At 36.3% G+C, this 27,386-nt stretch overlaps 1 long non-coding RNA gene across 1 annotated transcript; it reads right to left on the reverse strand.

Annotated features, from left to right (window-relative positions):
* Positions 1 to 10,013: 10,013 nt before the first annotated feature.
* On the reverse strand, positions 10,014 to 26,527 carry LOC127842961 (uncharacterized). The gene is made up of 9 exons (XR_008032009.1): positions 26,347 to 26,527; positions 25,765 to 25,865; positions 25,094 to 25,257; positions 19,030 to 19,114; positions 18,448 to 18,548; positions 17,777 to 17,940; positions 11,711 to 11,795; positions 11,129 to 11,229; positions 10,014 to 10,621 (listed from the first exon to the last, which is right to left on the reverse strand). It is a non-coding gene; the product is annotated as an uncharacterized LOC127842961 (long non-coding RNA).
* Positions 26,528 to 27,386: the final 859 nt, after the last annotated feature.

Genomic DNA, 27,386 nt, shown 5'->3' on the forward strand with positions numbered 1-27,386 from the left:
TCCAAAACGGCTGTGATCCACGGTATAAACTGACAAACTGACTTAATATATGATTATTTTTTAGCTAAATTTTACATCGAGGTGTAAACAAACATCAATGCTGAATTAATCCCGATTCTAACATGGCAAGTGCCAATTTATTTTCATATAAACAAAGAAGAAAATCGTCTAACGGTTAGTCTGCAATAATTATGGGCGGAGCTTATACACTGAAAGCACGCGCTGTAACTAAACAAAACATGCCGATACATTTTCATGGGCGGAACTTCACATAAAATAGTACACAAGAAAAATAAGATACATTGTATAAATGTTTAGTAAAAACCGTGTTAGAATCGAAATAATTTGTGTACGTTATAGTTTGTTGTCGAATAACCCACGGCCGGAAGTTTAGATGCGTGGTTTAAAATCACTCGTGCTTCGCACTCGTGATTTAATGCATGCGCATCTAAACTTCCGGACGTGGGTTATTCGACAACAAACTATAACGTACACGAATTATTTCTTAGATATACGGTAACTGTCATGCAAGAGATTGAACTCGCTCAGGAGAAACGGAGTTTAATGCATGTGCATGTACTTTCCTTCTTAACTGGATTTCCTCTCAGAAGAGACTTCCTTTAAACGACAGATTCCATATACAGTGTCGTATTAATACGTGTCATCCCATATAAGCCTGGGCGGACTGCACAGGCTGATCTGCGATGACACTTTACGCTTATGCTGTTAGTCCAGTTTTCTCTGAATGTCTCAAAATAAAATAGAGCAAACATTGTAGTGAGCATACAAACGATAAAGCTGAAGGTAGCAGACGACACGCCATGGAAAGACGCGGCCAAAGAAATCGTCGGCATGTTGAAGAATGTCCGGAGCGAAAGCGCAGACGGTAATTTCTGTGTAATCAAATATGATTAGTGTCAGTAACACGTATCTTCTTCTCCATTTGTCTTCTTCTTTTTCGTCTTCGTTTTCTTCTCCTCCTTTAATTATAATAGTTATAACAACACATAATTCCTTACTCGATGCCGGTTAATAACAGCACATGGTTACATACTCGGTGGTGAATAACAACACATGGTTACATGCACATACACGGGAGTGAATAACAACACATAGTTACAATCTCGATGGTGAATAACAACTCATAGTTGCGTACTCGGTGGCGAATAACAACACGTAGTTACATACTCGGTGGTGAATAACAACACATAGTTACATACTCGGTGGTGAATAACAACACATAGTTACATACTCGGTGATGAATTACAACACATAGTAACATACTCGATGGTGAATAAGAACACGTAGTTTCATACTCGGTGGTGAATAACAACACATAGTGACATATTCGGTGGTGAATAACAACACATAGATACATACTATGTGGTGAATAACAACACATAGTTACATATTCGGCGGTGAATAACAACGCGTTGTAAAATACTCGATGGTGAATAACAACATATAGGTACATACTCTGTAGTGTTTAACAGTTCCAGCTAAAATTAAAAAAACGTGTATATGTTTCTTTCAAAAATAATGGTATACTTATGCTAACGTATTTCAAAACTCAAATGCCTGGACAAAACTCTTTACTAATATTAATGCAAATGCTAATAATAATAATCAATTTATATCTTACATGTTTCAACAAAATTATGTTTGTTTCCACCATCTAAACAAAATGGTAGATTATCTATGTTGTTCAGCCAAGATGTTTTCATTATAGTTGCTTATGGGACATGAGCTTATTCCTACATTTAAATTATATGGATTTTCAATGACCGAAAATGTCCATAATCAGTATGTATTGTTCTTTCCTTATACTTTAAACTAAATGTAGAGAACATTATGCAGAGTAGCACATTTAGTCGAAATGTAACCATTTTAGGGGTTGGACCAGCAATAATTATCGGTTGGTTATTTGAAACAAAGGAGTTATTTATTGCATGTCACAAGGCTGAACACAAAACACTGCAGCGTATAACAGCACAATCAAACTACACATACAACAATAATAATAGCCTGTTGGTGAGTAGAATGAAACAACATCTTTAGTGCATGTCATAACTCCAAATAATGTAATAAAATCAGTGCAGCATATCAGCTACACATGCAATGTTGTTGTTTATTTGTTTAGATGATCCGCCAGCTTCATGGTCAGTAACTGAAGGAAGAAACGCACGCCAAGTCCCATATAAAGGGAGTTGAACCACTGCAAGCGTCTGAAACCCTAAAACAATCTATTTTCAAACTTCTTGCAAAGGTAAGAAACTCTCAAAGCGATCTATTTTCAAACTTCTTGCAAAGGTAAGAAACCCCTCAAAGCGATCTATTTTCAAACGTCTTGCAAAGGTAAGAAACTCTCAAAGCGATCTATTTTCAAACTTCTTGCAAAGGAAATTAATTGTTAAGCATGTTGCAGACTCTGCAAAGTGGTCTATTTCCAAACTTCTTGCAAAGGTTAGACATCCTCAGACAATCAATTTCCAAAATTTTGTGTTAATGTAATTTACTGTGAAGCATCTCGCAGACTCTGCAAAACGATCCATTCCCAAACATCTTACAAAGGAATTCAATTTTTGTCACGTCACGGGCTCTGCAAAACCTTTCAGACAATCATGCTTATGTGACAAAAATATCACGCGTCTCAAATGTCAATGAGGCCTCAGACAAAGCCAATTAACAACTATTAAGAGGTCAGGGAAAGAGTTCCAAAATACTAGACGATATGCCTGATGAAACATTTCAGTGAAATATATATCTGTTTTTTTATTGACCACGTATATGGTGTTTGTGCTCAAAATAAATTAATGACTACGATATCTTAGTCCAATTAAGAGTTTTGTCTTTAAATTGTTTCTTGTACAGATTGAGGAGCCGGAAACACCCGCTAAGAAGATGGCTAGCGATCCAGCAATGAAGAGCCGGAAAACACCCGTTAAGAAGATGGCTAGCGACCCAGCAATGAAGAGCCGGAAACACCCGTTAAGAAAATGGCTAGCGATCCAGCAATGAAGAGCCGGAAACACCCGTTAAGAAGATGGCTAGCGACCCAGCAATGAAGAGCCGGAAACACCCGTTAAGAAAATGGCTAGCGACCCAGCAATGAAGAGCCGGAAACACCCGTTAAGAAGATGGCTAGCGACCCAGCAATGAAGCGCCTGAAACACCCGTTAAGAAGATGACTAGCGACCCAGCAATGAAGAGCCTGAAACACCCGTTAAGAAGATGGCTAGCGACCCAGCAATGAAGAGCCTGAAACACCCATTAAGAAGATGGCTAGCGACCCAGCAATGAAGAGCCTGAAACACCCGTTAAGAAGATGGCTAGCGACCCAGCAATGAAGAGCCGGAAACACCCGTTAAGAAGATGGCTAGCGACCCAGCAATGAAGAGCCGGAAACATCCGTTAAGAAGATGGCTAGCGATCCAGCAATGAAGAGCCGGAAACACCCGTTAAGAAGATGGCTAGCGACCCAGCAATGAAGAGCCTGAAACACCCGTTAAGAAGATGACTAGCGAACCAGCAATGAAGAGCCTGAAACACCCGTTAAGAAGATGACTAGCGACCCAGCAATGAAGAGCCTGAAACACCCGTTAAGAAGATGGCTAGCGACCCAGCAATGAAGAGCCGGAAACACCCGTTAAGAAGATGACTAGCGACCCAGCAATGAAGAGCCGGAAACACCCGTTAAGAAGATGACTAGCGACCCAGCAATGAAGAGCCGGAAACACCCGTTAAGAAGATGACTAGCGACCCAGCAATGAAGAGCCGGAAACACCCGTTAAGAAGATGACTAGCGACCCAGCAATGAAGAGCCGGAAACACCCGATAAGAAGATGACTAGCGACCCAGCAATGAAGAGCCGGAAACACCCGTTAAGAAGATGACTAGCGACCCAGCAATGCTGCGAACCCAGATCAGAACTTATCAGGAAGCTATGGATGGCTTGAGAGAGGTCAGTCCGAGGTCACATATGTATTTGCCCTGTTTACCAGGGTTCAAACGAAGATTGGGGTATTTAGGGCATCGTCAGAGTGGTGGTTTCCAGTCAATTTATTTATTTTGGAGTGACCGATAACGATGAACATGTTGATGTCGTAAGATGAACATATAGCACTGGAAGTTTGTTTGTAGGTAGCTTGCATGCAGAACTAGATAGGGACTGCATTTGGGGTAACTCGGCTACAGGTCGATGTAACAACATCTTTAAATACTGCAAAAATGTGATTTATGGTTTATAACTCTAGTTTGTCTTGACCAATCTAGATGCAACGTTCGGTATAGAAAGCTGATTTAATAAGACCAATATTGGCATTGTATTTGGAGAAAGCACTGCTAACATACTGTTTCTTAAGATAGATAACCCGTTTCGTTTATAAAAAAACGTTTGGATGGAGGTATTGCGCTAAAATTACGTTTGTATGTTGTTGTTACGACAATTTTAATTTGGACTGCATTTTGGCCTAGTTGGATCAAGGTTAAGGTCACCGTTTCTTAGCTTGAGAAATGGATAATATATTTTAGTCTTAACGTTTATACAAAAGGCCTTTCTCAGAAAGCTATAGCCTCTCATAACATGTTAATTAATTGTTTTGCTAATTGTTGAAGCTTTGTAGAAAACCGAAACGTGTTATTCTTTGTTTGTTTGTTGTTGTTTTTTGTTAACGCTTGACCAAATTGACAATTTTGATGAATGTTTGTTTAAAGTGTTTTCGTAAATATGTGTAATGTTCTTTAAAAAATCTGGGTTTAAGGCATGTGCGTAAAGTGTCGTCCCAGATTAGCCTGTGCAGTCAGCACAGGCTAATCAGGGACGACACTTTCCGCCTAAACTTGATTTTCGGTATGGAGGAACTTTCTTGAAACTAAAAATACCATAAAAGCGGAAAGTGTCGTCCCTGATTAGCCTGTGAGAACTACACAGGCTAGTCTGGGACGACACTTTATGCACATGCATTTTGTCCAATTTTCACAGAACAAGACTCTTATTTACATTATTGCTAATCTTTCTGTTTCATGCGTTTTCCAACATGGCTGAGGAGAAGGAGGAGATGATGATGGAGTTAACTGAGAAGGTAATGACCATTGCATGTAGTCGATCATCGAGCAGAATCGACAATATGACACCTTCTTTAATTACAGATCTGTGTCCTTTGTCAAAGCTTTTAGTAACGTTGTAAACCTGGCATTCTGAACTCTCTGGCCTTTTTTTTTTTAAAGTTTTGCACATCCATTTATTGAGTTCTGACATTACAACACAAATCAAGAGCAATTAATCATTGAAATCAGCCATAACTTCAAGGCTTGGTTACTGTTAGTAACTCTTTTAAAATGTTAACAAATGCAAATTCATTCAGAGAAAACTGTTATTAGCTGGAAAAAGCGTTTAGTACAAAATAGATCGAACTTTCATGACTTGTAATTTTGGGGATCCTGGTACAGGCTAAACATGTATGCTTGTAGCAAAATAAGGTTAACCCATGTATGTCCAGTGGACTCTCCCATCCTTCTATATTGGATCAATTTATTTCGAAAATTAGGGATGTCTAGTATATTTATTTCTATATTTAGAACATTTATTACAAAAATTCCTTTAAGCAAACAGCGCAGACCATGATGAGACGCCGCATCATACGGCGTCTCACCTGGGTCTATGCTGTTCGCCAAAAACGTTTTTCTAGACGCTAGGCTAAAAATGGGTTAATCAACATGTTCCTTAAACAATAAAAAACGTTTTCAAAAATTATTACAAGTTACACAGATATTATCTGCGCCCATGTGCTGCATTTGATCTCATTGACAGATAAACTACATCGAGAGTATTGAGGTGGAAAACGACAAACTCGTGAAGACTTAGTCACGCTGCGGAACGACAGACAAAGAGCCGTGTACGTCTTAGAGGCCCATAAACCATCAACCCATTTATGCAAAGTGAACTCTCCCATCCTTCTAAATCGGATCAATTTATATTCCAAATAGGGGATGTCTAGTATATTTATTTCTATATTTAGAATATTTCTTACAGAAATTCCTTTTAACAAACAGCGCAGACCCAGATGAGACGCCCCATCATGTGTTGTCTCATCAGGGTCTACGCTGTTTGCCAATGCCTTTTTTTCTAGACGCCAGGCATAAATGGGTCAAAATTAGCGAATATTTCGTACACTATTTTGTAATTTTTTTTATAAAGTTAACACATAACAAATCTATGTTCCGTATAGCTTTAGCCAATATTTCAACGCTAGATGTGGTCTGGTAACATAGATTTAACAAGATACAAAATGCTCGTATTTGTCTTTTGCGGAACAATATATTTATCACATTCCATATACCAAGTTAGTGTTCGTGTGTCGTATGAATAAATATCGTTGCAGGAAATTAAAATGTAATAAAGTGCTCCACACAAAAATAAAAACGAGCATATTGTATCTCTTTATATCTATGTTAATATACCACATCTAGCATTGAAAGTTTGGCTATTGCTATAAGGAACATTGATTTGTTTCTGTGTTAACTTTATTTTTTTGAAATGTTGTACGAAATTTTCGTTGCTTTTTTGTATTCATGTTACTTTAACAATTTCTACCATTTATATAAACCTGATCGGGAAAATTGTAGCGCATACATGTATCCCTTCATTTTAAGAAATTATAATGAAACTGTTCATTCACTTAGACTTCTTTCAGTTTCAACAATTAATGGCTGATTTAAAAATGATTAAACATCAATGATCGATTTAACATCAATGATCCCGACCAAGGTTCACAGTTAACCAAATGTTTTCAAATACTATAGTAATATTAATTTATTGAAAAACATATCCGCATAGTTTTATCCAAAGGCTTTGAAAATTGCTAAATGGCAGCCATAGAAATCGAATGTAAGGACGTGGGTCAAAAGAAATGCAGCTCTGAGACTTTTGGAAATAATAAAACAAAAATTGTCTTAGACTCAGTCAAACAAAACTCAATTGTAAATAAATACAGCAACATGCCTGACAAAAATTTTATAGCAGTAGCAATGTATTTTGTGGACAGTATACAGTACGTGATTTTTATGATTCACCAATTACAATCTTATTAAAAGAGGTGAGACTCGTCCAGTTAAAAGAATCGACATATTTCTTACCCGTAAGTTTGCTTATAAGTTGCAAACGGCTCAATCAGGATAATTCAATTTGTAAAGTAACAAAACCAACTGGATAACCATTTCAAAACGCGAATTGTTGTGACTGTCTTTTCGATTTCAGGTCGAAGCCACATGTGCAGTTTCAGAAACCGACAACTGCTGCTGATATTCCTCAGGAAAGTCCTAATGAGGTCGATGAGGTTGGTAAAGAGCAGGAAACGGAGAGTCCTGCAGTAGGAGATCTCAACCAGGTGGGTAAAATGTTTCAAAGTGAAAGGCGTACAAACGAAAGTTGTTTGTTCCCAGTTACCCTACAGACCATTAGGCCTGGGATTTCTATCATTTGCAAAATTCAAGACATAATTATAAATTGTGCTGTCATTGTGCAACATTTGATCATACTAAATTGAGTTAATTTTATATTAAATCAAACTAATTCATGATAAAACATGCAAAAAGATATTTGTATGATTAGAGCATGCTATTATATAGTTTTAACACACCTAAATACCCTTCTTTGCGATGTTAGTAGAAACACATGACTTATTTTAGGTACTTGTGGCCATAGTCCACCCACCTATAGGTAATTATTTGTAGAGACCCGAAAATGTATGACGATGTGTAATGGTTCTTATGCTATTTTCGACACAGACATACGTTTTTTTCCTACGTAAATTTGATAATAAGAGTAATGGTCCCTACGTTATTTTGAAATCCCGGACATCGGTACCTACGTTCTTTTGCCCATTTGGACAATCATTCATACGTTGTCTTTACACCAACATATAAAACACACTTTAATTATGGAGATAAAAATAACATAATATTTTACTACAAAAATATTTGCAACTTATGGGGAAGTAATAAAGAAGTGCATATTAAATTACTTTAGTCAATAGTCAAACAATTGTTGGGCCGTCATGCAGCTTTCATTTTATAGTGGCAAAACAACAATATTATTTGAGTCAGATTATTGAAAGGAAATTAATAACACATGTTTACATTTAATTGAAGACCGTACAATTTTCTATCTCCCATAGGAGATGGTAGCTGCTTTAGAAAAGGAGGTACAGAAATGGAAGAGCAGATGTGAGAACCTGAAACGTACACTGGCCAAAACAGAGATGAAACTAAGCGAAGCGTTCCGAGAGATTTCAGATCTTCGCATGATGGACCATGATGCGCATCCCATGCTGGCTCCTGCGCCTGAAGATGATCATAACATCGAGGTAATGAACTCTCATTTGACTGAATTTCGGGCGAAAATTCCTAATACCCAGCGATCTGTAGTGTATGTTCTCCCCTTTTTCACTTTTAATTTCCCCACTGTTGCTTAATTTCAAATAAATGTACCCATTATATTGCCCTGTTTTAGACAAAGCTTCCTCTCCTTTTCTCTATTTATGATAAAAAAAACTATCCATATTTTTCACTATTTCAGATCATGATCATTAGAAACATATCACTTTTTTTTATCTTTCAGAAATAAAGAAATAATTGTCTCCCGTTTCCCTAGTTATAAAGATGACAACCTCTGATACTTTATTTCAGACAAAAATACCCTCTTTACTCATTTCAAACATAACAATAACCATATTTGTTTCTGTTTCACATGAAATTTCATGTTCCTGTATTTCAAGTTTTAAAAATATTCCACTATTCTCCCCTATTTTATTTATAGTGTCTTTTTTTAGAGAGTCCCCTTTGAATCTCTATTTCAGAAAAAAATGCATCTCCTTTTTTCTTCTTCATATAAACATTACCCTCATTTCCTCATTTCAGGTGAAATAGCCTATTTGAGAATTTCTTATTCATTATCAAATCCTATTTTTAAAAAAAAGCTACATATGACTAATCATTTTATTAATAATGCCTACAGTTGTTAAATTTATAACAATCTGGCTTGCTTAAGTCTAGACCTCAAGGTACAGTTCCAGTTTCTGACGTAAAATCAACAAAACAAGCTAAGCCAGTTAAAACGGAGACCACTGAAAAGCAACCTCAAGCCCAACAAGCACTCCAGGTTATATTACACTAATTCCGATTCCCATAGGGTCCCATTATAAAACTGACAACTTTCACAGCATTTTTCTTGCCTTTCCGACGTATCAATTTTTCCGAACCTGGTATCATTTTAAAGATGGATCTGTCATCTTCCAATAATTGCAATCAAAAACATACCGTCTCGCAACTTCTAAGAAAGTAAATCGCTGTCGAATGAACCCACCGTAGAAAAACGTGTTTCGGAATCCTAATTTCGACAAAAGCCCCACACAATAGAAAACACACCCTCAAAATTTCATCTTTTAAGTATGCTTCCAATCCAAGCATCAAAGTACTCCAGACACATACAGGATATTACAAATAACCACAAAAGACATGTCTCACATTGTTAAATGGCTTATATTCAAGAAGAGAAAAGGAACTCTTTAGAAATAGGCACTACTTTCGAATGGACCACGGAGGGATACACAATGATTTAGTGTAATGTAACCTTTAAGGGAACTCAACTTTGTCCTATCTTTTTCAAACTTTCTCCACATGAGATTTCAACTATTTCCACAATGAATATGCAATTTCAGTGCATTCGGATGGGGGTAAATGCCTTAAAATGGCCATTTAAAGCGGTGACTTAATTGGCCGCAGTCAAGTCGGAATGCATGATTTTTAGTCTAAGTGACGACAGCTGATTTTGCGTCTCCAATTATTGTTACGCGTAACTTTCATGGCAAAAACTGGTATCATTGCATGCGAAATTCACCAATATATCAGCAAAAGGCCCAAATAAATGTATTGATTGTGAATCAGTGTACTTTTCTTGATGAAATAGGAGACTTTTTAAAAATTTTAAGCACTTTTTTCAATAAAAAACTCACTGACAGCATATAAAATCATGTTTTTTATGAAAATTATTATTAAAAGCTTCACTTACAATCTAAACATACACATTGCAATTACAAAAATTAATGCTATTATGATGAGAGGCATAATTTTCAGCTTTCAAGCCGATACAAGCCGGCTACCCAAAATTAACACTTAAAAAGGCGCAAATCGCTCCTTCAACAGCTTACGACACAAAGTGACACTTAATGCGCATCCAGATAGTCTCTCTCATATAAATAAGTCCTGTTAGCGACATTTTATTAAGTATTCTCTTTAAAATCCAGTGTTGAAAGCGTAAGTTTTGCAAAAATGTCCACAGTCACCATGCAAAAGAGCATGTTTGCTAAGGAATTCCTACGCGAGTGGCCACACTAATGTCGTGGCAGGAAAGTCATTTGGGTGTGATTCCTCTGTAGTTCAGTGAACATTCATTCCACTACCTGGGGATGACTATCAGGATCAATTTTCCCAGCTTGGTGTAGTGTTGACCTTTCAGGATGTTGATGGATCGTCCACAAGCGCTGCACCACTGCGGCCTCTGTTCAGGACACAGAGTCGGATTGAGGTGTACACAAACCCGCAGTCAGGCAAGGATCATCCAGACCTTTAATAAAATAAAATGTTTAGGCCCCTGAAACTGGCAATTATGTTCAACACTGAGATAAGGAAACACATAGAGGAGACATCATGCCATGGCTTTCTCATTATTGACACGGCAAACTCGAGCAGCCGGGGACTTGGCTCTAAACAAAAACAGGTATGCTCCATCAATGTGAGCAAGATGGCATGTCAGAGTTAAAAAGGGCAAACAAACATACAAAAGAGATATGTAGGAAATTAGAAATTAAATGCCAGAAGTAATTTTAAGTATTGTTTTTCTGTCTGCAAGGGTTGCTGTGGAAAATAGTGCTTAACGGATAGTTTGGCCTGTAGGGGTTCTGCTAGCAAGAACAAATCGAAGTCATATCTGCCCGCGAACTGTAAGCTTGAGATAACCATATCTGATGAAGTACTGCTTTGAGAATGCATTCTTATTGTACTTGAACCAGATCGCATTGACAGCACAAGGCTTCAGACCCCCCAAAAGTGTGAGGCTTTCAATAGTGCTTACCTGATACCAGACCGCATTGCCCGAGACAGTGACTTTCTCCCCGAACTGCACAGGCTGCATCCGCAGCACAACCCTTAAGCTCAATCATGGTCTGGCTGACTCTGAAATAGTGAAATCTGAATTTACAGATGCTCATTTGTCTAAAGGTTATGAGTTTATTGCCTATCTTATTAAAAGCAAACACAATGACATGCTTAAAAAGACATGTGCATTTCTGAAAAGACATACAGCTGCCCGATACTTGACTAGGAAAAGGCGCTATGGTCTTCACTCTGAAATTCATTACTCTAAGGGCTTAACAGAACAAAAGCCAGATCTTACAGCTAATTGGCCCCATCTACAGCTAAATATGCTTTATAGGTTGAAAATAAAGTTATTTGTCTGAAGAACTAGTGCTATTAACTCATCAGCTATGTTGCTCCACTGGCCGCAATTCTGTAAACATAGTGTATATATGGAAATACCTAGTCTACCACCTGCACCGCACCACTACGTCCACTGTAAAAATACACAGCTAAGTTAGTACTTTAACGAACAAACTGAAATTCATGTGTTAATTAAACAATCAGTATGATGACTCACATTGAAATCATGTCCAGTGCACCAGTCAGAGCAAGACAGCTAGCGGATTGTTGACCATCTACGGCTCAAGGACAAACGGTCAGGCCTACAAACAAAGAGAAAAATGGCATAAATGGGTTGCATGCATGTAATTTTGCATATTTTTCATCTTGCTCTCCACCTGAAACTTCAATCTATGGACATAATACGGGCAAAAGCCCGCGAAGCGGGCGTTGACCGTTCATACATATGGGAATTTAGACATAAAATTACATAAGAATACCACATATGGATACGTCTCAAAAAAATTTGCCACGCGACATATATTTTCGCGATGCTATTTATGAACTTGAACAAATCAAAAACACTTTGACATATGCTAAATCACATGTAAATACATACCTCAGAAAAAGTTATATCAATGACATCATAATTGTGTAGCGAATCGCATTAAATATTCTCGCATTATTTGTTTTTCTTCGCAACCGTTCCAGAATTAGGTCATTACTCAATTATCTCCCCTGAATGCTCTTCTTCAGTGGGTATGAGCCGAAGACTGGTTCACTACATATAGTAACAGTCTTCACCGAACACAATTTACGTGAACATAACCCGTCTTTAATATATTGCCGAATCTCCGATTTCTGTCGAATTTATTTGCTTTGATCTTTTCGATATCTTATTGTTATTATTATCCTGACAAATCACAAACGCTTGTTAAAAAATTATTTGTTTTAAACACTATAGTTGGCATCTCTATTCTTCAAGTATTCTCGCGGTATTTCAATAACGACACCCTACTGTTTATGTATCAGAATTTGTGACGCATTTTCCATTCGCTCTCAGAAAGAAGTTTTACGTTTGATCATAAGCAATATTCTGGTAAGTTGTCGTTGTTACCCACCAGAAACACATTTATTCACAAATTTTTAAGATATTCAGATCTAACTTTTTAGTCTTTTAGCTTTAATTTTTAAAGTATTTTCACCTCGTCTGCTCGCACTTTACCGATATCCCAAAAGATTACATATCACTATAAATAGTTTAGGCCTAAAACCACAAAATCCGATACCGTTGGAATTTTCGTACCACAATCTTACGTAAAAAATCTTCAAGATTCGAAATCAACAAAAAACAAGACATTTATAAATTGTCTGCATTATTGATCAAATTTTAAGATATTTGTTGGTTTTCCGTTTTTAGAAGCTGTTCTGCCAAGGCAAGAGCTGGGCATTATACAAGCCATTATATCCAGCAAAACTGACAGTTTTGGTTTACAGAAATCAACAAAGGAGGGATTCCCGAACTATCAAAATTTCCAAGCTATACACACATTTATTATCTGTGGTGATCTTTATTGGTTCTGTTTGTTTACTTGGATGGAACATGTGAGAACTTTTATAGAACTTTGAAAAGTCTATATATGTCTATCTATAAACAAAAATCAGCCATGGTATAATACGATCAGATTTGCAAACAATGTCAAAGGGTTGTTAAATTGACAATTTGAAGGCAATTATGCTGAAAAAATATGAAAAGTTTCCATGCAAATTTTGTCTGTATATCGACAAGTGTCTGCCGATTATTGTCAAACTAGTAATACAAAACTTACCACAAGTATGTAAAAGCACTAAGTACCAGTGATCATTTTTAGTAAGATAGTGTAATTCTAAACAGTAGCAAATAGCTTGTTTAGTAAATGCATAATGCAATTAATATGATTTCCGTTCTATTGTGTAATTAATAAATTGGTTGTTACTTGCTAATCCATGATAAATGTTTTATGGCTAGTGCAAAACCAGCAATGTTAATTGTGTAAAAGGTAATACAATAACACCACTTTGTAATTTCATAAACGTAAATATTCTTGAAATGTAGGTTGATGAGTTTTGCTTATTTTGTAACCATTATTTTATGTGCAAATAAATGATGTGAAGTGTTTTGTATATCCACACAATACCACATATCTTTTATATATGTACTGTATTATGTGTTATTTGAATGTTTAAATAAAAAAATATGGATGATATAACATGATGCATTCTAATATTTGCATTCAAATTGTAACTGTAGAGCTAAGTGTATGCAGTTTAGACTGTGATTTTAGAATTGCTACAAAATGGCTAGTTTTTTAGGGGCGACACAATTTAAACTATTCAACAATAGTTTGCGAAAGAAAATTAGAAACCTGCAAGATACCTGTATTTATTAAATATTTTAATTGCGAAACAAGTATGTTGTTATGCTGTTACACATAATTATACATTGATAATAAATAAGAAGACAATTAGTGGTGTTAACGTTTCCCAACAGTAGAAATCATTCTTCTGATGAAGTCAGTGGTATACATACGAAAGCTCCAGGTATGGCTTTCAATACGTAGGGTGTGTTATTTGGCAGCCTAAAACTTATTGGATTAAAAAAAATCCTGTCAAATTTGTCAATCAAAATTGATTTGACACATCACATGTACTGTATGCTAAATGCAACTGCTTTAGCAAGCTGTCAAGTTGAATTGAGACATTTGATGAAACAAACTGGTTCCTGGGTAGGACCAGTACTTAGTGTCTATATGACGTACCATGACGTCGAAAGTCTACAAGACCTACTAGGTAGAACGAGAAATGTACTTCGACGTACAGTTTTCACCGACCCTTGAGTGTTAGCCAAATAGAAGACACCTTACATCTGTTGCTTTTAGAGATATTTGACATTGAACATAAGTATTATTATTATTTATACCAAATTATGTGACTATCGACCGCTTACTCATAGATATTGTGCGTATTTATTAAACATTATTATTATTATTATTTATACCAAATTATGCGACTATCGACCGCTAACTCATAGATATTGTGCGTATGTATTGACCTGGCGTGGCGGAATTAACCTCTGACTTATGCAAGTTATGGTTATCACAAAATACGACCAACGGAAAGGTTATAATACATTATTTATCCCGTTAATGCTTTGTAACTGTTTGGTTACCATTGGGAATTTCCTACACAGTAATGCACTGGACGGTCGTGATACTCCGCCCCGCATGATCAATAAATACTCACAATATGCTGAATAATTTTAATTTTAAAAAGGTAACAATTGAATCTTCTTCAAATTTGTATATAATCTATTTCAATGCATTAAATACTTAAAACTTCTATTTGTTGTTTTTTTGCCATTCTGATATTTTTATTCATTTTGTCCTCAATTAAAAAAGAGATTTTAAACATTTATTATGAATAAATCTGAAGGAAAAGCGCCCGGATTGTCCGGGACAGTCCCGGAAATGAAGAACTTGTCCCGCTGTCCCGGAAATCTGTCAAATGTCCCGGAATTTACAAAATCCATATATACATGTACCTTATCTTAGGCTTAACTGCACCTCGAATCTGTGTATATCTGCAGCGTCTCCATGACAATGCCTACCCGAATAGGCAGAATTACGCTACGTGTCAAAATCGATCAATTAACAGGGGTCCTGTTATCATATCAATTGTCTCACGTTCGCGGTCAAACCAAAAAGCGGCATTGTTCAATGTGGTTGTTAATTGACTTTAATCTACTAGGTCATTATTTCCCGCTGTGTAAGGGCAAAGGATAGTTGTTCACACATCTGAAGTCCAACATCGCTGAGTAAAAAATTAAAAGCAGTTTATGTTCGTGTATGTATTGTAAATTGATTTGAGTTGACGATCTAACGTTACTGTATTGTTGATTTTTTTATTATATAAATGTTATATATGAATAAAGGCGTATCAACAACTACGCGTTACACACCGGTCTTAATAACAATAACGCTGTGACGTCACCATCTATGTTTAGAATGCTTAAACTGAAAACACGTGGCTTGTATCTAGTAACGGAAGTAGTAATGTTTAATTTGACGTTAATAGATCAAGTGTATTTCGGATAGGCTTTCGAACTTTTGCAATTAATGATGCGAAACAAAAAAAAAACGTACCAAAAATGCATATGTCTATAAATATCGCTACATTTTATACATGTCCCGGAAAATAGGCAAAAGTCCCGGACAATTTAACTCAATGTCCCGCAATTGGTCAGAAAAATTATGGCATGTAGAAGTACAAACATGTATGTCGAAGTACAAATTGTACTTTGACGTACAAATATATACTTTGAAGTGTATTTATATTTATGTAGACGTACAATTATTGGTACAACCCAAATGGTACGCCATAGTATGTCTTAAGGGTTATCTAAAGAATGCTCCCACTTAAGGGATCAATAAAGAGACCTCCCAGTGACTAAGCCAGTTAGCAGACACCCCATCCACTATACCACAGACACCGAACCAGCTATAAATTCCTGTGGCTAGAAAAAAAAATTAATAAGATGCTAGATCTTTAAGCTTGGAACATGTAACTCGTTTTAAGATTGATTTTTTTTTTATGCATTACTTAATAATTGCAACAATTATATTATTTTGAACACAATCATGTCCATATATTTATTAAAAATACATGGTTATCAAAAAAATAAATAAAAAGCTTTTGCCCGTAAATTAGGTAGCACCTATAATCATATTAATATTTACATTTAAGATTTGTTGGAAATGTTACCCTTACTTGTCCGTACCAGGTTCCCCACCCATCCGGAACAGTCCAAAACCACCTAAAACATCCATTTGGACCAAAATATTGACACCTCTCATCTATTTTAGCACCCAAATCATCAAAACATTCATTAAAATTCATTTTCTACTTGTCTCGCTTGCAGACGAATCCATGTGACCTTGACATTGCAGTAAATGTGCTTTTTAAAGGTTATATTACACTAATTCCGATTCCCATAGGGTCCCATTATAAAACTGACAACTTTCACAGCATTTTTCTTGCCTTTCCAACGTATCAATTTTTCCGAACCTGGTATCATTTTAAAGATGGATCTGTCATCTTCCAATAATTGCAATCAAAAACATACCGTCTCGCAACTTCTAAGAAAGTAAATCGCTGTCGAATGAACCCACCGTAGAAAAACGTGTTTCGGAATCCTAATTTCGACAAAAGCCCCACACAATAGAAAACACACCCTCAAAAGTTCATCTTTTAAGTTAGCTTCCAATCCAAGGCATCAAAGTACTCCAGACACATACAGGATATTACAAATAACCACAAAAGACATGTCTCACATTGTTAAATGGCTTATATTCAAGAAGAGAAAAGGAACTCTTTAAAAATAGGCACTACTTTCGAATGGACCACGGAGGGATACACAATGATTTAGTGTAATGTAACCTTTAAGGGAACTCAACTTTGTCCTATCTTTTTCAAACTTTCTCCACATGAGATTTCAACTATTTCCACAATGAATATGCAATTTCAGTGCATTCGGATGGGGGTAAAGGCCTTAAAATGGCCATTTAAAGCGGTGACTAAATTGGCCGCAGTCAAGTCGGAATGCATGATTTTTAGTCTAAGTGACGACAGCTGATTTTGCGTCTCCAATTATTGTTACGCGTAACTTTCATGGCAAAAACTGGTATCATTGCATGCGAAATTCACCAATATATCAGCAAAAGGCCCAAATAAATGTATTGATTGTGAATCAGTGTACTTTTCTTGATGAAATAGGAGACTTTTTAAAAAATTTAAGCACTTTTTTCAATAAAAAACTCACTGACAGCATATAAAATCATGTTTTTTATGAAAATTATTATTAAAAGCTTCACTTACAATCTAAACATACACATTGCAATTACAAAAATTAATGCTATTACGATGAGAGGCATAATTTTCAGCTTTCAAGCCGATACAAGCCGGCTACCCAAAATTAACACTTAAAAAGGCGCAAATCGCTCCTTCAACAGCTTACGACACAAAGTGACACTTAATGCGCATACAGATAGTCTCTCTCATATAAATAAGTCCTGTTAGCGACATTTTATTAAGTATTCTCTTTAAAATCCAGTGTTGAAAGCGTAAGTTTTGCAAAAATGTCCACAGTCACCATGCAAAAGAGCATGTTTGCTAAGGAATTCCTACGCGAGTGGCCACACTAATGTCGTGGCAGGAAAGTCATTTGGGTGTGATTCCTCTGTAGTTCAGTGAACATTCATTCCACTACCTGGGGATGACTATCAGGATCAATTTTCCCAGCTTGGTGTAGTGTTGACCTTTCAGGATGTTGATGGATCGTCCACAAGCGCTGCACCACTGCGGCCTCTGTTCAGGACACAGAGTCGGATTGAGGTGTACACAAACCCGCAGTCAGGCAAGGATCATCCAGACCTTTAATAAAATAAAATGTTTAGGCCCCTGAAACTGGCAATTATGTTCAACACTGAGATAAGGAAACACATAGAGGAGACATCATGCCATGGCTTTCTCATTATTGACACGGCAAACTCGAGCAGCCGGGGACTTGGCTCTAAACAAAAACAGGTATGCTCCATCAATGTGAGCAAGATGGCATGTCAGAGTTAAAAAGGGCAAACAAACATACAAAAGAGATATGTAGGAAATTAGAAATTAAATGCCAGAAGTAATTTTAAGTATTGTTTTTCTGTCTGCAAGGGTTGCTGTGGAAAATAGTGCTTAACGCATAGTTTGGCCTGTAGGGGTTCTGCTAGCAAGAACAAATCGAAGTCATATCTGCCCGCGAACTGTAAGCTTGAGATAACCATATCTGATGAAGTACTGCTATGAGAATGCATTCTTATTGTACTTGAACCAGATCGCATTGACAGCACAAGGCTTCAGACCCCCCAAAAGTGTGAGGCTTTCAATAGTGCTTACCTGATACCAGACCGCATTGCCCGAGACAGTGACTTTCTCCCCGAACTGCACAGGCTGCATCCGCAGCACAACCCTTAAGCTCAATCATGGTCTGGCTGACTCTGAAATAGTGAAATCTGAATTTACAGATGCTCATTTGTCTAAAGGTTATGAGTTTATTGCCTATCTTATTAAAAGCAAACACAATGACATGCTTAAAAAGACATGTGCATTTCTGAAAAGACATACAGCTGCCCGATACTTGACTAGGAAAAGGCGCTATGGTCTTCACTCTGAAATTCATTACTCTAAGGGCTTAACAGAACAAAAGCCAGATCTTACAGCTAATTGGCCCCATCTACAGCTAAATATGCTTTATAGGTTGAAAATAAAGTTATTTGTCTGAAGAACTAGTGCTATTAACTCATCAGCTATGTTGCTCCACTGGCCGCAATTCTGTAAACATAGTGTATATATGGAAATACCTAGTCTACCACCTGCACCGCACCACTACGTCCACTGTAAAAATACACAGCTAAGTTAGTACTTTAACGAACAAACTGAAATTCATGTGTTAATTAAACAATCAGTATGATGACTCACATTGAAATCATGTCCAGTGCACCAGTCAGAGCAAGACAGCTAGCGGATTGTTGACCATCTACGGCTCAAGGACAAACGGTCAGGCCTACAAACAAAGAGAAAAATGGCATAAATGGGTTGCATGCATGTAATTTTGCATATTTTTCATCTTGCTCTCCACCTGAAACTTCAATCTATGGACATAATACGGGCAAAAGCCCGCGAAGCGGGCGTTGACCGTTCATACATATGGGAATTTAGACATAAAATTACATAAGAATACCACATATGGATACGTCTCAAAAAAATTTGCCACGCGACATATATTTTCGCGATGCTATTTATGAACTTGAACAAATCAAAAACACTTTGACATATGCTAAATCACATGTAAATACATACCTCAGAAAAAGTTATATCAATGACATCATAATTGTGTAGCGAATCGCATTAAATATTCTCGCATTATTTGTTTTTCTTCGCAACCGTTCCAGAATTAGGTCATTACTCAATTATCTCCCCTGAATGCTCTTCTTCAGTGGGTATGAGCCGAAGACTGGTTCACTACATATAGTAACAGTCTTCACCGAACACAATTTACGTGAACATAACCCGTCTTTAATATATTGCCGAATCTCCGATTTCTGTCGAATTTATTTGCTTTGATCTTTTCGATATCTTATTGTTATTATTATCCTGACAAATCACAAACGCTTGTTAAAAAATTATTTGTTTTAAACACTATAGTTGGCATCTCTATTCTTCAAGTATTCTCGCGGTATTTCAATAACGACACCCTACTGTTTATGTATCAGAATTTGTGACGCATTTTCCATTCGCTCTCAGAAAGAAGTTTTACGTTTGATCATAAGCAATATTCTGGTAAGTTGTCGTTGTTACCCACCAGAAACACATTTATTCACAAATTTTTAAGATATTCAGATCTAACTTTTTAGTCTTTTAGCTTTAATTTTTAAAGTATTTTCACCTCGTCTGCTCGCACTTTACCGATATCCCAAAAGATTACATATCACTATAAATAGTTTAGGCCTAAAACCACAAAATCCGATACCGTTGGAATTTTCGTACCACAATCTTACGTAAAAAATCTTCAAGATTCGAAATCAACAAAAAACAAGACATTTATAAATTGTCTGCATTATTGATCAAATTTTAAGATATTTGTTGGTTTTCCGTTTTTAGAAGCTGTTCTGCCAAGGCAAGAGCTGGGCATTATACAAGCCATTATATCCAGCAAAACTGACAGTTTTGGTTTACAGAAATCAACAAAGGAGGGATTCCCGAACTATCAAAATTTCCAAGCTATACACACATTTATTATCTGTGGTGATCTTTATTGGTTCTGTTTGTTTACTTGGATGGAACATGTGAGAACTTTTATAGAACTTTGAAAAGTCTATATATGTCTATCTATAAACAAAAATCAGCCATGGTATAATAAGATCAGATTTGCAAACAATGTCAAAGGGTTGTTAAATTGACAATTTGAAGGCAATTATGCTGAAAAAATATGAAAAGTTTCCATGCAAATTTTGTCTGTATATCGACAAGTGTCTGCCGATTATTGTCAAACTAGTAATACAAAACTTACCACAAGTATGTAAAAGCACTAAGTACCAGTGATCATTTTTAGTAAGATAGTGTAATTCTAAACAGTAGCAAATAGCTTGTGTAGTAAATGCATAATGCAATTAATATGATTTCCGTTCTATTGTGTAATTAATAAATTGGTTGTTACTTGCTAATCCATGATAAATGTTTTATGGCTAGTGCAAAACCAGCAATGTTAATTTTGTAAAAGGTAATACAATAACACCACTTTGTAATTTCATAAACGTAAATATTCTTGAAATGTAGGTTGATGAGTTTTGCTTATTTTGTAACCATTATTTTATGTGCAAATAAATGATGTGAAGTGTTTTGTATATCCACACAATACCACATATCTTTTATATATGTACTGTATTATGTGTTATTTGAATGTTTAAATAAAAAAATATGGATGATATAACATGATGCATTCTAATATTTGCATTCAAATTGTAACTGTAGAGCTAAGTGTATGCAGTTTAGACTGTGATTTTAGAATTGCTACAAAATGGCTAGTTTTTTAGTGGCGACACAATTTAAACTATTCAACAATAGTTTGCGAAAGAAAATTAGAAACCTGCAAGATACCTGTATTTATTAAATATTTTAATTGCGAAACAAGTATGTTGTTATGCTGTTACACATAATTATACATTGATAATAAATAAGAAGACAATTAGTGGTGTTAACGTTTCCCAACAGTAGAAATCATTCTTCTGATGAAGTCAGTGGTATACATACGAAAGCTCCAGGTATGGCTTTCAATACGTAGTGTGTGTTATTTGGCAGCCTAAAACTTATTGGATTAAAAAAAATCCTGTCAAATTTGTCAATCAAAATTGATTTGACACATCACATGTACTGTATGCTAAATGCAACTGCTTTAGCAAGCTGTCAAGTTGAATTGAGACATTTGATGAAACAAACTGGTTCCTGGGTAGGACCAGTACTTAGTGTCTATATGACGTACCATGACGTCGAAAGTCTACAAGACATACTAGGTAGAACGAGAAATGTACTTCGACGTACAGTTTTCACCGACCCTTGAGTGTTAGCCAAATAGAAGACACCTTACATCTGTTGCTTTTAGAGATATTTGACATTGAACATAAGTATTATTATTATTTATACCAAATTATGTGACTATCGACCGCTTACTCATAGATATTGTGCGTATTTATTAAACATTATTATTATTATTATTTATACCAAATTATGCGACTATCGACCGCTAACTCATAGATATTGTGCGAATTTATTGACCTGGCGTGGCGGAATTAACCTCTGACTTATGCAAGTTATGGTTATCACAAAATACGACCAACGGAAAGGTTATAATACATTATTTATCCCGTTAATGCTTTGTAACTGTTTGGTTACCATTGGGAATTTCCTACACAGTAATGCACTGGACGGTCGTGATACTCCGCCCCGCATGATCAATAAATACTCACAATATGCTGAATAATTTTAATTTTAAAAAGGTAACAATTGAATCTTCTTCAAATTTGTATATAATCTATTTCAATGCATTAAATACTTAAAACTTCTATTTGTTGTTTTTTTGCCATTCTGATATTTTTATTCATTTTGTCTTCAATTAAAAAAGAGATTTTAAACATTTATTATGAATAAATCTGAAGGAAAAGCGCCCGGATTGTCCGGGACAGTCCCGGAAATGAAGAACTTGTCCCGCTGTCCCGGAAATCTGTCAAATGTCCCGGAATTTACAAAATCCATATATACATGTACCTTATCTTAGGCTTAACTGCACCTCGAATCTGTGTATATCTGCAGCGTCTCCATGACAATGCCTACCCGAATAGGCAGAATTACGCTACGTGTCAAAATCGATCAATTAACAGGGGTCCTGTTATCATATCAATTGTCTCACGTTCGCGGTCAAACCAAAAGGCGGCATTGTTCAATGTGGTTGTTAATTGACTTTAATCTACTAGGTCATTATTTCCCGCTGTGTAAGGGCAAAGGATAGTTGTTCACACATCTGAAGTCCAACATCGCTGAGTAAAAAATTAAAAGCAGTTTATGTTCGTGTATGTATTGTAAATTGATTTGAGTTGACGATCTAACGTTACTGTATTGTTGATTTTTTTATTATATAAATGTTATATATGAATAAAGGCGTATCAACAACTACGCGTTACACACCGGTCTTAATAACAATAACGCTGTGACGTCACCATCTATGTTTAGAATGCTTAAACTGAAAACACGTGGCTTGTATCTAGTAACGGAAGTAGTAATGTTTAATTTGACGTTAATAGATCAAGTGTATTTCGGATAGGCTTTCGAACTTTTGCAATTAATGATGCGAAACAAAAAAAAAACGTACCAAAAATGCATATGTCTATAAATATCGCTACATTTTATACATGTCCCGGAAAATAGGCAAAAGTCCCGGACAATTTAACTCAATGTCCCGCAATTGGTCAGAAAAATTATGGCATGTAGAAGTACAAACATGTATGTCGAAGTACAAATTGTACTTTGACGTACAAATATATACTTTGAAGTGTATTTATATTTATGTAGACGTACAATTATTGGTACAACCCAAATGGTACGCCATAGTATGTCTTTAGGGTTATCTAAAGAATGCTCCCACTTAAGGGATCAATAAAGAGACCTCCCAGTGACTAAGCCAGTTAGCAGACACCCCATCCACTATACCACAGACACCGAACCAGCTATAAATTCCTGTGGCTAGAAAAAAAAATTAATAAGATGCTAGATCTTTAAGCTTGGAACATGTAACTCGTTTTAAGATTGATTTTTTTTATGCATTACTTAATAATTGCAACAATTATATTATTTTGAACACAATCATGTCCATATATTTATTAAAAATACATGGTTATCAAAAAAATAAATAAAAAGCTTTTGCCCGTAAATTAGGTAGCACCTATAATCATATTAATATTTACATTTAAGATTTGTTGGAAATGTTACCCTTACTTGTCCGTACCAGGTTCCCCACCCATCCGGAACAGTCCAAAACCACCTAAAACATCCATTTGGACCAAAATATTGACACCTCTCATCTATTTTAGCACCCAAATCATCAAAACATTCATTAAAATTCATTTTCTACTTGTCTCGCTTGCAGACGAATCCATGTGACCTTGACATTGCAGTAAATGTGCTTTTTAAAGGTTATATTACACTAATTCCGATTCCCATAGGGTCCCATTATAAAACTGACAACTTTCACAGCATTTTTCTTGCCTTTCCGACGTATCAATTTTTCCGAACCTGGTATCATTTTAAAGATGGATCTGTCATCTTCCAATAATTGCAATCAAAAACATACCGTCTCGCAACTTCTAAGAAAGTAAATCGCTGTCGAATGAACCCACCGTAGAAAAACGTGTTTCGGAATCCTAATTTCGACAAAAGCCCCACACAATAGAAAACACACCCTCAAAAGTTCATCTTTTAAGTTAGCTTCCAATCCAAGGCATCAAAGTACTCCAGACACATACAGGATATTACAAATAACCACAAAAGACATGTCTCACATTGTTAAATGGCTTATATTCAAGAAGAGAAAAGGAACTCTTTAGAAATAGGCACTACTTTCGAATGGACCACGGAGGGATACACAATGATTTAGTGTAATGTAACCTTTAAGGGAACTCAACTTTGTCCTATCTTTTTCAAACTTTCTCCACATGAGATTTCAACTATTTCCACAATGAATATGCAATTTCAGTGCATTCGGATGGGGGTAAAGGCCTTAAAATGGCCATTTAAAGCGGTGACTAAATTGGCCGCAGTCAAGTCGGAATGCATGATTTTTAGTCTAAGTGACGACAGCTGATTTTGCGTCTCCAATTATTGTTACGCGTAACTTTCATGGCAAAAACTGGTATCATTGCATGCGAAATTCACCAATATATCAGCAAAAGGCCCAAATAAATGTATTGATTGTGAATCAGTGTACTTTTCTTGATGAAATAGGAGACTTTTTAAAAATTTTAAGCACTTTTTTCAATAAAAAACTCACTGACAGCATATAAAATCATGTTTTTTATGAAAATTATTATTAAAAGCTTCACTTACAATCTAAACATACACATTGCAATTACAAAAATTAATGCTATTATGATGAGAGGCATAATTTTCAGCTTTCAAGCCGATACAAGCCGGCTACCCAAAATTAACACTTAAAAAGGCGCAAATCGCTCCTTCAACAGCTTACGACACAAAGTGACACTTAATGCGCATCCAGATAGTCTCTCTCATATAAATAAGTCCTGTTAGCGACATTTTATTAAGTATTCTCTTTAAAATCTAGTGTTGAAAGCGTAAGTTTTGCAAAAATGTCCACAGTCACCATGCAAAAGAGCATGTTTGCTAAGGAATTCCTACGCGAGTGGCCACACTAATGTCGTGGCAGGAAAGTCATTTGGGTGTGATTCCTCTGTAGTTCAGTGAACATTCATTCCACTACCTGGGGATGACTATCAGGATCAATTTTCCCAGCTTGGTGTAGTGTTGACCTTTCAGGATGTTGATGGATCGTCCACAAGCGCTGCACCACTGCGGCCTCTGTTCAGGACACAGAGTCGGATTGAGGTGTACACAAACCCGCAGTCAGGCAAGGATCATCCAGACCTTTAATAAAATAAAATGTTTAGGCCCCTGAAACTGGCAATTATGTTCAACACTGAGATAAGGAAACACATAGAGGAGACATCATGCCATGGCTTTCTCATTATTGACACGGCAAACTCGAGCAGCCGGGGACTTGGCTCTAAACAAAAACAGGTATGCTCCATCAATGTGAGCAAGATGGCATGTCAGAGTTAAAAAGGGCAAACAAACATACAAAAGAGATATGTAGGAAATTAGAAATTAAATGCCAGAAGTAATTTTAAGTATTGTTTTTCTGTCTGCAAGGGTTGCTGTGGAAAATAGTGCTTAACGCATAGTTTGGCCTGTAGGGGTTCTGCTAGCAAGAACAAATCGAAGTCATATCTGCCCGCGAACTGTAAGCTTGAGATAACCATATCTGATGAAGTACTGCTATGAGAATGCATTCTTATTGTACTTGAACCAGATCGCATTGACAGCACAAGGCTTCAGACCCCCCAAAAGTGTGAGGCTTTCAATAGTGCTTACCTGATACCAGACCGCATTGCCCGAGACAGTGACTTTCTCCCCGAACTGCACAGGCTGCATCCGCAGCACAACCCTTAAGCTCAATCATGGTCTGGCTGACTCTGAAATAGTGAAATCTGAATTTACAGATGCTCATTTGTCTAAAGGTTATGAGTTTATTGCCTATCTTATTAAAAGCAAACACAATGACATGCTTAAAAAGACATGTGCATTTCTGAAAAGACATACAGCTGCCCGATACTTGACTAGGAAAAGGCGCTATGGTCTTCACTCTGAAATTCATTACTCTAAGGGCTTAACAGAACAAAAGCCAGATCTTACAGCTAATTGGCCCCATCTACAGCTAAATATGCTTTATAGGTTGAAAATAAAGTTATTTGTCTGAAGAACTAGTGCTATTAACTCATCAGCTATGTTGCTCCACTGGCCGCAATTCTGTAAACATAGTGTATATATGGAAATACCTAGTCTACCACCTGCACCGCACCACTACGTCCACTGTAAAAATACACAGCTAAGTTAGTACTTTAACGAACAAACTGAAATTCATGTGTTAATTAAACAATCAGTATGATGACTCACATTGAAATCATGTCCAGTGCACCAGTCAGAGCAAGACAGCTAGCGGATTGTTGACCATCTACGGCTCAAGGACAAACGGTCAGGCCTACAAACAAAGAGAAAAATGGCATAAATGGGTTGCATGCATGTAATTTTGCATATTTTTCATCTTGCTCTCCACCTGAAACTTCAATCTATGGACATAATACGGGCAAAAGCCCGCGAAGCGGGCGTTGACCGTTCATACATATGGGAATTTAGACATAAAATTACATAACAATACCACATATGGATACGTCTCAAAAAAATTTGCCACGCGACATATATTTTCGCGATGCTATTTATGAACTTGAACAAATCAAAAACACTTTGACATAAGCTAAATCACATCTTAATACATACCTCAGAAAAAGTTATATCAATGACATCATAATTGTGTAGCGAATCGCATTAAATATTCTCGCATTATTTGTTTTTCTTCGCAACCGTTCCAGAATTAGGTCATTACTCAATTATCTCCCCTGAATGCTCTTCTTCAGTGGGTATGAGCCGAAGACTGGTTCACTACATATAGTAACAGTCTTCACCGAACACAATTTACGTGAACATAACCCGTCTTTAATATATTGCCGAATCTCCGATTTCTGTCGAATTTATTTGCTTTGATCTTTTCGATATCTTATTGTTATTATTATCCTGACAAATCACAATCGCTTGTTAAAAAATTATTTGTTTTAAACACTATAGTTGGCATCTCTATTCTTCAAGTATTCTCGCGGTATTTCAATAACGACACCCTACTGTTTATGTATCAGAATTTGTGACGCATTTTCCATTCGCTCTCAGAAAGAAGTTTTACGTTTGATCATAAGCAATATTCTGGTAAGTTGTCGTTGTTACCCACCAGAAACACATTTATTCACAAATTTTTAAGATATTCAGATCTAACTTTTTAGTCTTTTAGCTTTAATTTTTAAAGTATTTTCACCTCGTCTGCTCGCACTTTACCGGTATCCCAAAAGATTACATATCACTATAAATAGTTTAGGCCTAAAACCACA

Source organism: Dreissena polymorpha, chromosome 8 (assembly GCF_020536995.1).
Source record: "Dreissena polymorpha isolate Duluth1 chromosome 8, UMN_Dpol_1.0, whole genome shotgun sequence".
Taxonomy (NCBI): Eukaryota; Metazoa; Mollusca; class Bivalvia; order Myida; family Dreissenidae; genus Dreissena; species Dreissena polymorpha.